Consider the following 13,182-nt stretch of genomic DNA (forward strand, 5'->3'; position numbering starts at 1 on the left):
TTAGGATGTGTCCAATTAAAATGAGATTCTGCTCTGTCAGATGCAGAGTACGACTGAATCCTAATCTTAATATTGGAATGCATGTCTTTGTTCTATGAAATGAAAAAGTTAAGAGGTTTCCAGAGGATTATTTTGACATGGCATACAGCCATCAGTTTGGAAGCTAGTGAAAGACAGTTTCAACCTGTAATTTAAGAAGATTTGATAACAGTTTCTAAATTTAAAATTCCATTTTACATTCCCGTTCTTCTGTATTATAGATTTTTCAATGTTTTAATTTTGTAACGAGATAGAGACATGTATGATGGGCAGCAATAAGTTCTATATGCAGTTTGGGTTTTGGTTTTCCTTCTTGTTTATGCTGTAGATAACACTCATTCAATTCATTGCAAAATTGTAAACAACACTGATAAGGGATTTACGAATAATGATCTTGAAGATTTATTGCTTTTTTAAATTTATACTTTTCTGACTTTAAAACATGCAATATTTTAGTGGGAAGTCACTAAATTTTCACTGACTTCTTTTTTTAATACCTATTGCTAACAAAAATTTTTACTTACTTTGTTGAACAGCTGTTCTAAAGAATCTGCTTTGTTACTGTCTCACATCTGAAGAAATACTCTACACCTACACTTTTGGTTTTTTTCTTATGTCAGTCTGGCATATATCCTCAGACTGCTAAGACTGAAGTAATAATACTGAATTTTAAGTTTGACAAGTTGTCATAGTTTAGGAATGGTATTACCCAATTTAGTACTCCCCAAAAAACCATGCTGGTACTCTGAGACACTGAATTGTTAGTATTTTAACTATTGGGTCAGAACCAACTCAAGTATGTACATTTTTGGGGGAGGGACAGGCCTGCAGCCTTATGGCAGTCTCAGAACTCACATGGTAGGGCTCAGGGAGCCCACATGGAATAAGTGTTAGTCAAATGGGAAACCCTGTAGCCTGCCCACCCCATGCCCCCTGGAACTTCTACCCCAGGCTCTGATTAGCTACACCACCCCTCACTCCACCCTGAAGGCACTGAGTGGTTAGTGAGCTGGATGTCTTGCCTGGGAGAACTGGCCATGGTGGCCAAAAAAACATAAATACAGGAGTACATGGGCTCCATCTTGCCTTTTCTTTCAGCACTTGCCATCCCCAGTGGAGCTGGACTTCCATAGGATTCTTCAATGATACTTATTTATTTAATATCTTTTCTTAATCTCTTTTCTCTATCTTTACTCCTTTTCCTTCTCCTAATCTCTTTCTTTCTTTACTTTTTAAATTTCTTTCTTTACTCTTTTGTAGTATGTTTTCCTACTGCCTCAGGTTTGTCCTAATTTTTTACCAACCCTGGACTGCCCTCTCCCTCCCCCCGAAGTCTTCCTGGCAAAGGGAAAAAAAACTGAAAAAAACTGAAAAGAGAAGAGCTCAAAAGAAACTGAACTGAATTAGAAAGAAATTATGTTTTTCTGACATTTGCAACCACATATGCAATGTGTACACACCACGTAAGGCCCCACCCTCAAGGGAAAGGAAAAAGGGAAAAAGAGAAAAAAACCCAACTTGTTAACCAGAAAATAGGAAGAAACAAAACCAAACCAAAACAAATGAAACAGACAAATGCAATTCAAGGAGAACAAGCATGAAATGATCTCACCCACGACCCAGGCCAGGAACACCACAAAAACAGAACAGACCGTCCAGCCTTCTCCCACACCCAGCTACCCGGAAGAAAGAAGACTAAACTCCTCCTCTGTTACGTGGAAAACACATGTGAAATACTTGTGATTTCTGCTTCCTTAGTTATATCTAGTTACTGAGGAAGCCATGGATCAAAACCATTACACCCACTTAATATTTTGGGTAACTCAAAGCCGGTTGGATTCTATTAAATTGTGTGAGTTCCTGCATTAGTGTTTTGTGGAATATTTTACCTTGGTTGTATGTTACCCATTTTAAACCTTTGCCAAAATCCTTATCTTTTGCCATGCTAAAAATGTGGGAAAATGTGTGGGACACTTCTCTCTTTAGGCTATTTCAAGGTATTAAGAACCAAATTTTCTGCAAAATTTCTGTAGCCAAACTCTTGGAGTCTTAAATATATGTATGTATGTATGGCCAAAGTTCATGAACGAAGATTTGGGAAGGGCTGTCCCCACGTGGGTGTGCCCTTCCAGCCTGCACAGTGGATTTTAGGTGAGGCTCAGCGTGCACAGAACTGGCCCCACCGTTTAAGTCCTGAGGTTCATCTGCCACGGCCGAGCGAGCTTGGACGGTGCCAGTGAAGTCCTCAGGACTAGAACCTACAGCACCCGGCATTTCCCGGGAGGTCTCCCATCCAAGTACTAATCCGGGGCTGACCCTGTTTAGCTTCTGAGATCTGATGGGATCGGATGTCATATATTAAATGTAAAATGCCTGGATGAGCATGTGGCTTGACCCAGAGTCTTACAGGCATTTCCTGCCCTTCCCCCTTCAGCTGGAAGCATCAAAGGCAAAGATCATGGGCTAACATAAGAACAATTTACTGGAAACAGCAATAAGATAAGAACTAACAGTAGCAGCAACAACAGTAATAACAAAAGAATACAAAAAGAGCATGATTTACTAGCAGAATGCTCAGCATCCCAGGACAATGAAAAACAATGGTGGACAGACCCTCCATGGGCCACTCTTTCTCCTGAGCGAAAAGGAACCAGGACACAAATGAAATGAGGAAGCTAATCACAAAAGTTGAAAAAGAACAGCAGTTCTACATGTATTCTGATGGTTGTTAGGACCAATAAGTTTAATCAGGTGTAAAACATTATTGTAAGTACAATGTTAGAATACAAGAGTGATTGAAGAATTCAGTTTTAAATTGAAAAACATTTTTTGAGAGCAGTTTGATATTATATGCTATTTATTCCAGTATGATCTGCTGCTGAAAGGGGCAATTTGCTGTCTTCCACCTAATGCTGCTTGCCAATTTTTATTGCTGCCCTCTGATTATCTAAAGGGCATGCCATCTGGAGAATTTGTGTGGGCTTTTAAGAAAGTAATAAATTAAAACCAGTTTTGTGTTAAGAAACAGTACCAGAGAATATCCAGAGTTGGAAGGGACCTCAAAGTATCATCGAGTTCAGCTTCCAATTTCTCTGGCTCACCTATGTTGCTCTTGATTGATGCAATGCAAGTGATAGGAGTTGGATGTGTGACCTAATTGAGAATCAGGAGCAGTTTGTATCTTTTGACAAGTCTTATCAGCTTGCCACAAAAGTTTCCTGTATTGTATTTGGATAGAATAGAATAGAATAGAATAGAATAGAATAGAATAGAATAGAATAGAATAGAATAGAATAGAATAGACCATTTCTTTGGAAGGGACTTTGAGCTGGAAGGTCTAATCCAACTGCCTAACTACTTTTGCTATTTTCTATTATTTATCCATAGGCAGTCAAATGCCACCCTGACACCCGATCCCATCATATCTCGGAAGCTAAGCAGGGTCAGGTCTGTTTAGTACTTGGATGGGAGATTTCATGGGAATACCAGAGGCTGCAGCTTCTAGTCCTGATGACTTCACTGTCCAAGCTCCCTTAGCCATGGCAGATGAGCCTTAGGAATTAAAAGGTGGGGTCAGTTTGGTGCATGCTGTGCCTCACCTAAAAAATCCTCTGTGCAGGCTCGAAGGACACACCCATGTGGGTAGAGCCCTTCCCAAATCTTCATTCATGAAGCCTGACCATGATGATGATTATTTATCCATATAGTCCTGTGAAAAAGATGAGACAACTGAAAATGGACATTCTCCTCAGAAGTTATAGGAGTCAAATTAAAACACTACAAAGACAAAGACATAAAGGTCTTTATGGATCAGATGGCTTTATAGGAACATACAACACTAGCAGGTAAGAACTGTCACTACACACATTTCTTCTGATTTGAGATGGTTTTTGCTTGTGTGTATATTACCTTCAAGTAAATGAAAAAATGTAAATTTTAATATCTGAGTGTTACAATTCATTGGACAATGTGACATTGATTAACACCACTTTAGTAATAGATTCTCATTTATATTTTACCACTATGGTAATACATTCCAAAATTCCTGTTCACTAACAAAATAAAAGGAAGATCATTAAGGTGGCAACATAAACATAAGCCAGTTATTTGCAGCTAAGAGGATCTACTGCATGTTTGCATGAACAGGGTTAGAAAAACTATGTTCCTCCAGTGACAAAATTCTTACTATGGCAGCTAAAATATTATTTTATACAAGAAAATTCTTCAAAATGAACAAAAATAGTAACTTAGTTACTACTAAGGAAAACCAGGTGAACAATAACAATCTTTGTCTAATTTTCATTATATTATATCTCTCACCTTAAGATTTGTATTGTTTTCTTAAATGTAATGCCATTAAATTGAAAAATGGTATACACATCTAAATAAGAGTTCATCTTTCTTTAAATTTATGCTGTGAGACTTTGTTCCACTACATGAAGCCTACCAAAAACTCAGTGAGCAGTAACATTTAACCTTTAAAATAAATTATTATTGAATCACATTAATATTGAAAACACCTTTTATGCTCAAGTTACTTGTCATTCAGATTTTAAAAAGTAGTGGAAGCACAAAAGAAAATCAAAAACTATAACCATACTTTTATTGCAAACTAAATAAAAAGACAAAAATCCTGGTAATACTGAGCATATAGCATTATTCTCCATTTAAAAAATATGCTGAAATATGATACCAAATAAAATTAGAGTAAGATGCTATAAGTTTCAATATAGATTGTTTAAAATATAGAATTGTTTAGAAATATTTTTGTTAGTCAAGCGTAGGTTAAGTTTTAGAGGCTTCACTTTCTTGTTCATTTTCCTCTGAAGAGCCTGTACTTTGAGAAAAATGTTCTGGTCCCACTGAAGGCAGTGTGAGTTTTTTGGAAAGCAACAGGAGTTTCTACCCCACAGCTCTGTAATGAGTTCAATGCAGCTAAAATACTGCATCTCACTGAGTCTCAGTGAGGTCAGTGGCACAACAGGTCAATGCAATGGACCACTTGTGAAAAGGATATTTCAAGACAATTCCCAGAGCCTCATCCCTGCAGAGAAACTGAGATATGCTTGACTTTAATGCTGACTTCAACAGGAAAAAATATATTTATAAGCTTGCATGACTTTGCATCAGTTTCATGAAGGTATAAAGCATATCTGTAAGAACTTCTGCTTTTGCAATATATAATCTAAACATAACATTTTTTGAAGTAAGAAATTGCAGATTCAAGGACTCCAATGTCTTGCTACATATTTAGGCAGACCACACGGGCTATACAAACACATATTTAGTTAAAATTTTATTGACATGAAAATTATTTCCAATAGTACAATGTCTTTGAAATCTTAATTCTCATGCCTTGCACCACCTCCACTTCCCTCACAAGAAAAAAAAGAATAAAGAAATTCTAACCAAGAATAAACAAATCACCAATCATCTGGTACTTCAAAATGTTTAGTCTTAGTCTAAGAAGATTGGATATAGGGTTTACTCACTGCTCTGTTATGTTTCAAGTGAGCTTAAAAGAGGCAGTTTTTTCACATTTAACTTCAGTCATTTCTGTAAAAACTAAGCATATAAAAGATAATTACCTTACAGAACTGTACTACAAAATATGATCATATTTGTAATACTGTGTTTCATGTATTATATTAGTACATTTAGCACACTGGCCTAGTCATAATTGCTTTTGTATGGAGTGTCGTCATATATGTTCTTGAATGGTAAGTACATCATTCCTAAACATGATGGAGTAATATGAAACTTAATGATTCTGGGCAGGGAATTCACCACACTTAATTTTGGTTCCCAAGTGAGGTGCATAATTTAAAAGTTTCCTTTCTTTCAACTCCCTCTGTAGGCAGCAAAGAGAAATTGTCAACTCCAGATGGTGATACAGTATGTCTGTTCTCGTTCTTGTCTTCTGAGGTTAGTTGGCATGAAACTCTTCCCTCATCTCTAAGTGGTAGCTTCTTCTGGAAAGGAGACTGACTGTAGGTCAATCTCACAATTAATATATTAAAAAAATAAGGAAAATACCTTAATTTTAAAAATATGTATCGTTTTGTTATGATTAGTTTTCATTTACTGTTTGTTTGTTTCATGTGTGAGGTGATTTGACCACATCATAACAGGAAAGTCAACAAGACTAATATTTTGTCAAATTTTGAGTTTTCTTAAGACAGTAATTTTAATAACAGATAACAACCCTGGGACCATCAATATAATACTCTTTGGGGGCATCTCCTAAGAATAGTTTAGGTCTGGAGTTGTTTTTCTATGTTTGAGCATCTCATCTAACACAGCATCTATGAACGAAAGAAATCCATATGTATAAGTGAAGTATTATTTCTTGTTATGCTCTGATGGCATGGCACTTGCAATTTTTTTTATGCAAGTCTGGCCGTGGAAAGGGAAAAAACTGTCACAGAGAAGGAGCACTAGGAGAAGAACAAAGTTTTAAAAGGCAAAATCACTTCAGTGAGACTTTGGTTTGTATTCAACAACTGGTTGTAAATTTGATAAATTTTTATAGTCATACTGTATAAAAATTGTAGAAGTAGAATATATCAAAAGCCTAAAAATCCCCAGCTTTACATTTCAGATACAGACATTCCTTGTAGAAACAAAGTTTCAGACAAATTTAAGTATTAAGAAAAAAAATACATAATGAATTTAATTCCTGCTTTCAGAAATGGATTTATTTTAGGATATAGATAAAAAAAGAGAATGTACAATTTAAACCACTGCATACATAAACATGTACATGCATTTGTTTCCATGAGAGTGTGATACTAGAGCTATGCAAACAGAAACCAGTTGATAATTTTGTCCTCTAGGCTTATCATACACTGACATTTCTGCCAATAAGACTTCATTTATAAACTTGGAGTTACTCCCAATTTATATTTGTGCCAGTGCAAAGAGAATCAGACCCATTGATTTTGTAACAAACTGCTAATGGCTATTTAAAGGTGTCCTGCTTTTAAATGAATATAAGAGTTGATTGCTTTCATATTGCATACTCACTTCATCCTTCTGTCCTTGACTTTTATCTGAGAGACAGAATTTCAGGAGACTTTTCAAGAAAGTCTACATCTGATATTCTGCAATTTTCCTTTGATTTATATTTTACAGGGTATTAAAAAATAAAAGAGAGAGAACAAAAATAAGAAAAAAACAAAGTAGATTAATGACATTATCTTTTCTATATAGGTATGCTCTGTGGATTTCAATAAGTGCACATAAAAAATGACAAAAATGAATAAGTGGGAAATGTTTAATTAGTTCAGTTAAAACCAGTTTTATTCAATTAATCAATATTCCCTGAGGGTTATAAACAGTATAAGTAGAGGAAGGTGATCTTCAAAGATGATTAGTAGATTTATAGCTGGTCATTTTGAAATTTGTAATCTTGTTCATAGTATTAAGGCTTATATCACTCAGAATGCTATGACCTGGGGTTTGTTAGGAGACTCATAAGAAGAATCAGCAAGTAAATAGTGCCCATGCAATCCAAAATCTCCTATTGGTAGGAAAAATTAAGGACTTCAGTTGCAAGTTTGTCTGCCTGTGACATATGCAAGTAAGTCATCACTCATCTACAAATCTGTCTGTCTCTCTCAGGAATTTTTGATCATCTCCCTTGCTTGTACTTAGGCTAAGCTACTTGCTCCTCTTTTGAATCAGCTTTAGCCTCTGGGAATGAATTGCCATTAATTTTACAGGGGTTTTTTTGAATTTGCCCCTAAAAGTCAGGAGAAAAAGTTTCTTAGCATCCCTGCTTATTTTCCCAACATATTTCCATTCCTTCATTTCATTTTATTTCAGAGTAATAGTCTTTTACTTTTTTCCAAAACACTATGACCCTTTGTACACTTAAATACAGATTATCTCCTGTTTCTGCTTTTCAAGAAATTGCCGGTGGGTTTGATTTCTTTTTTTTTCAAGAACATAATTTTGCTTTGTAAATATATTATGAGTTTTCACTATGAATGAAGGTATAAAATAATTAAAGGTTAGCCCCATTACCCAAGAAATGTATCAAGACTTTTAAGTAAAATTGCTCCATAGAATATTAGAAAGAACATTTGAAATATCTCATTAATGGTGGAAAAAAGTATAATTATATTTAAACCTGGTAACTTGAATGAATTACATAAAGGATATATTGACTTGGTCAGCGTAATGAAAGAAATGCTTTATGTGCTTATCTATGATTGAGTGCCAATGCTGAATTACCAACAGGATGAGTACAACATTTAAAGAAATTAAGTAAATAACAATAAATGTTACAGCTAATGTGAACAGAAGTCAAATGTTACTGCAAGAGGAAAACCACACATTAGAATAGATGTACAGCATTCATCAGAACTGAAAAAGTAGCAATAAATCTCTCTAAGGTGGATACACTACAAACTGCTGTTGTCTTTGGAGACCCTAAAGAGTTGGAGTAGTGTAGTCATTTAAAACTAATAATTATCCTCATATGAACACTTCAGACTAACAAAGCAATACATCTAAGAACATAAGCTTTGTCCCAGTGAGAAGAGATGTTAAGACAAGTGGTACAGTAATGGAGGGGTGAAGAAGCACAAGTATATCTGTCATGTCTATGGCTTTTAGATTGTTTCAGAGTATTTAGATGTCGCTGCAATGCAGTGTGGTAAACTTTATTAACAGCATAATGTTCACAATCTTTTGGGGGTTTAGGAACTGCTTGGCTACATCACATACAGCTTTAGATATTATGTGTGATTGTTCTACGTGATGGTCTCATGAAAATTTTTTTCTGCAAGGTAACTTATTACTAGATTTCTTTCATCATGGCATAAAGAAACCAAAATGTATTTTGCTTAAGAAAAATTATCAAACTACCATACTCCTGTGTGTTACTTTTTTGTGTTTATGTGTACAGGGCAAAGAGAAATTGTGGAAAACATTCTGTTAGAGAATGAGGAATATTGGTTATGGTTTTGTTGGGTTTGGGGTTTTTTTTTTGTCTTACAAAATTGTATTTCTAGTTCTGACATCTCAAGTATTTTAAAATCAGAGAAACATGGGGCACATGGACTTATTATTATCCTCTAAAACTGGGATAGGTTGGTAGAGGTATGTATAGCTTTCTTCCCATGTATTATATATAAAAATGTCCTTCAGATAAGTTAATAAGTAAAGAGGCAGAGGGATAGGTGCACATTCTTCTATATGGAAAGATCAAGACAAAGAACACTAGAAGTATCACGATTTTGTCAGTACAGTGTAACCTCAAATATACTGATGCCCCAAAGGGTTTTTGACTTCTGATTTTCTAATTTTTATAGATTTTAGAAGTAATTATAATTGTAGTGAAAATGCAAACTTTAATGTGTTAGTATTAAGTTCAATGTTTACTCATGTCAACCTCTATCGCATATCAAAGCCTAAAATTCTTTTAGCTATTTAGTCTTCTTTTCAAGGTTGAAGGCTGAATACTATCTCAAGGCCTATGCTACAAGACATAAACAGTGGCAGAGTGACCTTGAAGCCAGAACACTGGAAAACCTCCAAGGGCCTTATGTGTGCTGAGGAAGATGAAGACGATGAAAAGAGGGTCTCACGCCCCAAGACTCAATTTCTGATAGGGTGTGCCTGGAGCAGAATGGGGCTGAACTCAGGGGTTTGTGAATAAGGCATTGGATGAACAATATTATAAAAAACATGTAAAATCAGTGTTCACCACGCGTGTCGATACGTATTCCTGTGGGCCTTAGGCCTGGGCATTAAAGTACATTCCCTTTTTGTCTTATCCCACACTAACTTGGCTTGGAGTCCTGATTTCTAGAGTCTCTCAAAGCATCATACTGTTGTCTTTGGAGTACATAGAAACTATTTTAGGGTGATTTCCAGTCATTTAGGTGGGAGAAATATCTTCAAGACAGGTGGCTTCTAGATGTTCTCTACATGTTTGAGGTTTGACCATAGTGAGCCTATCAATCAAAATTGTGACCAGAAAATGAGCACTTAATTATGTGATAAAATGCTCATCTCCACACAGAAAGGAGGCAGACAGCAACACACACAAGAAACAAAGATAGAAGAACCTGAAAACTCCATTAGCTATCACAGAACAGTGAAAGGCAGATCTCTACACAGACATGCACACTCACAGAGAAGGACAGAGGCAGAGGACAATGGGAGAGCTTCAGTGTCCCGGTAAGAGACACAAGACCCTATCCTCACCCCACAGGGCTGTCCCAGAGACCACTAGTCCCATAAGTCAAGCAAAACCCAGCACTGTGAGTCCCTAGGGCAACACACATGTTGAGAAGACCCTGCCTTGTGGTAACTCAAAGCATGGCACTTATCATAAGATACAAGGGAAGGACGTTTTGGCATTTGACAAGACTTGTTACAGGATACTTGTAACAATATAGTAGCTTAGGGGTAAGACAAGGCAAGAAAAAGGTGGCATTAAAGCAAAGAGGGAGGAACAAGTGTAGGATAATAAAGGCACAGGAGATAAAAAGATCTGGTCACTTGCAAGCCTGTGTGCTGGTTAGAATTCTTGTCTGACCATGCCTCGAACTGGTCAGTGTAATCTGTTCCATCTTCTAATTAAACACTGTTTCTAGTCTTTTCCAGAGATAGGAACTTTCTGTTCTGTCACCCATGTGCAGGTATGAGGGCTGGAGTCAGAGGGTGTTGTGTGTCTATGGTGCCGGCAGCTGAGTGAGCATGGGTACAGAAGTCAGGATCTGATCTCAAATGGAGATCAAGCCAGACAAATCAGCAAGTGATATGGCCTAGGAGCCAGGGGTGTATATGTCTCTTGGAGTGAGGCACCTAGACAACAGGGACCAGAATAGAATGTCCAGCCCTACTGCCAGAGAGACAATGGAATCTGGCAGGTTAATGGAAAGACCTTTTCACATGCGTCTATAAATTGTAAAGTCCCTAAAGACACTGCAACAGCCTTGTCTTTTTTAGGACATGGTCCTTTAAGTGCTATAAGTTTTTCTTGACAATCAGGAAGAGATATATCTGTCAAGCTAAACCACAAGAACATGTTTCCATATTCCCTTGGGCAGATCCTCTGAATTAGGTTGGGAGGCTACATCCACTAAGCTCCCTAAGGATGTGTTTACCACAGCTACTTGCAATGTGGTTAGATTTAGAAAACATGAAGCATTAAAGCAATCTGAGTTTCAGAGTATTATAAACAGAAAAAAAGTCAATAGCTTCATCTGATCCAAGAAGAGTTTGCAATGAGCTAAAAACATCTCAGAAATGTCAATTAATGATGAGTCTTTCTTTTGGAGTCAAAGATTTATCAGACCCTAATTGAATTGTTGGTATGAGTTGATTTTCTATATTCCAGCTGAATATTTGAATCATATGATCTCAAGCTCTCAAGTAAAATTCATGCTTAACTATTTTATAGCTATTCCAGTAGACAGAAGAAACTGAAACAAAGGCTGACTAGTGGTTAAGACAGAGTAGGGAGATGATTCCTAATCAAAAAGAGAAAAATCTTTTATCTGCTGGACACCACCCATTTTGAATTCATTATGGTTTTATTACTATTATTTTATGAGAAAAGAAAAAGTTCTCATTATCATTTTATATTACACATCCTAGGAGAAAAATATCTGAGTTTATGGAGACTTTTGCTTATTGTGATACTTTTGCAAAATATGAAAGTGTTGTAAATAGTCAGTGGAAGTTTCTTTACTAAAAACTTAAAAGGAAATGATGTGCAGTTAAAGAAATACAAAATTTATATAGGAGCTAGGCACTGTATACAACTACTTCCAGATCAATGTTAGTTACAAATTCCTTTGTTAACACATATATCTGTTACATGGACTTTGACGGTCCTTATTTAGAAGAATATTAAATGATCATTCTCTTGATAAATTTGCAAACTGTGGAAGCCTTCTGATTTCTTGCTGACCATATATTTAGTGGAAGCAGTATGGAATATGCTCATTATGGCATATAAATTGTGAGGAGGAGAAACTTAATTTTTGTCTATATTTAATTTTGTGTTTGGAAGTAGCTTCTCACTATCACAACACAGTACTCTTCTTTTAAAATATGAATTTTCCACACATTAAATGTCACATTAATTTGTGTTCATTATTATCTATTACTTACACAAAATACACTGAATTCTGAGACTTGGAACAGTAAATGGATGTCAACCATAGAAACATTATGAAAGTTGTTTTGGGAAGGAAGGCTGAGTGGTTCCTGTTTTATTTCTTAAAATTTCCTGTATTTTTTTCCTTTAATGCAACCCTCCGATGTTATGGTTTTACTTTATATGAAGCCCACAAAATACTGAATCCTTGCAAATGGCACTAATGGCATTAAAACAGAAAACAAACAAACAAACAAACAAACAATTATCTTATTTCCTGAAGATGGATACAACAAGAAGTGGTGCAATGATACGCATGCTATCTTTAGTAATAAAGCAAGATATTAGCCAACACTAGGTTTGATTCTACAGCTTCATTTTATTTACTTTCTAAATTCCATTTATTCTTTCATGTTGTCTAAATAAATAGTTTCATTACCCAGAAGAGTTTATAGTGCTCAGATGAAAATGAGTATTCACTGAGAGTATGAGGAGAGAGATTTGAATTCATTCCTAACTGACACAATGCCTAACAAGTCTTAGTAAAGTGAGAGTTACATTCTGCAATGAATATTTGATGTTTTCAAAAGTGTAGCAGTACAACATAAGTATAACTAAAGAAATACTTTAATATTTAATTATGCAGGCTACAATTATAACCAGTCGCATAATGTGTGTCTCTACATCTATGCATTTGAAATTTTCAACAATATCAAGGTGTAAAAACAATTAATTGCTTTAACAGATAAGAAGTGACCACCTTGCCAGAAATGTTTATATTGAAGTTTATTTCAGGTTTATGTCTTTCCTGTCACACAATGCATAAATAAGAGCTCACAGTGATTCAACTCAAAGTAAGAAAGGGGCATTTACAATACTATCAAAATAATGTGGAAATTATCTGGAACTGGGAATACATTACTTTCTTCAAAATTGTTTGCTAGAATTATATACAGACAAAAATAATACAATAATAATAATAATATGCATATAAATTCTGGATAATTTGGTTTTTAAACTGT

Source organism: Pithys albifrons, chromosome 4 (genome assembly GCF_047495875.1).
Source record: "Pithys albifrons albifrons isolate INPA30051 chromosome 4, PitAlb_v1, whole genome shotgun sequence".
Classification (NCBI taxonomy): Eukaryota; Metazoa; Chordata; class Aves; order Passeriformes; family Thamnophilidae; genus Pithys; species Pithys albifrons.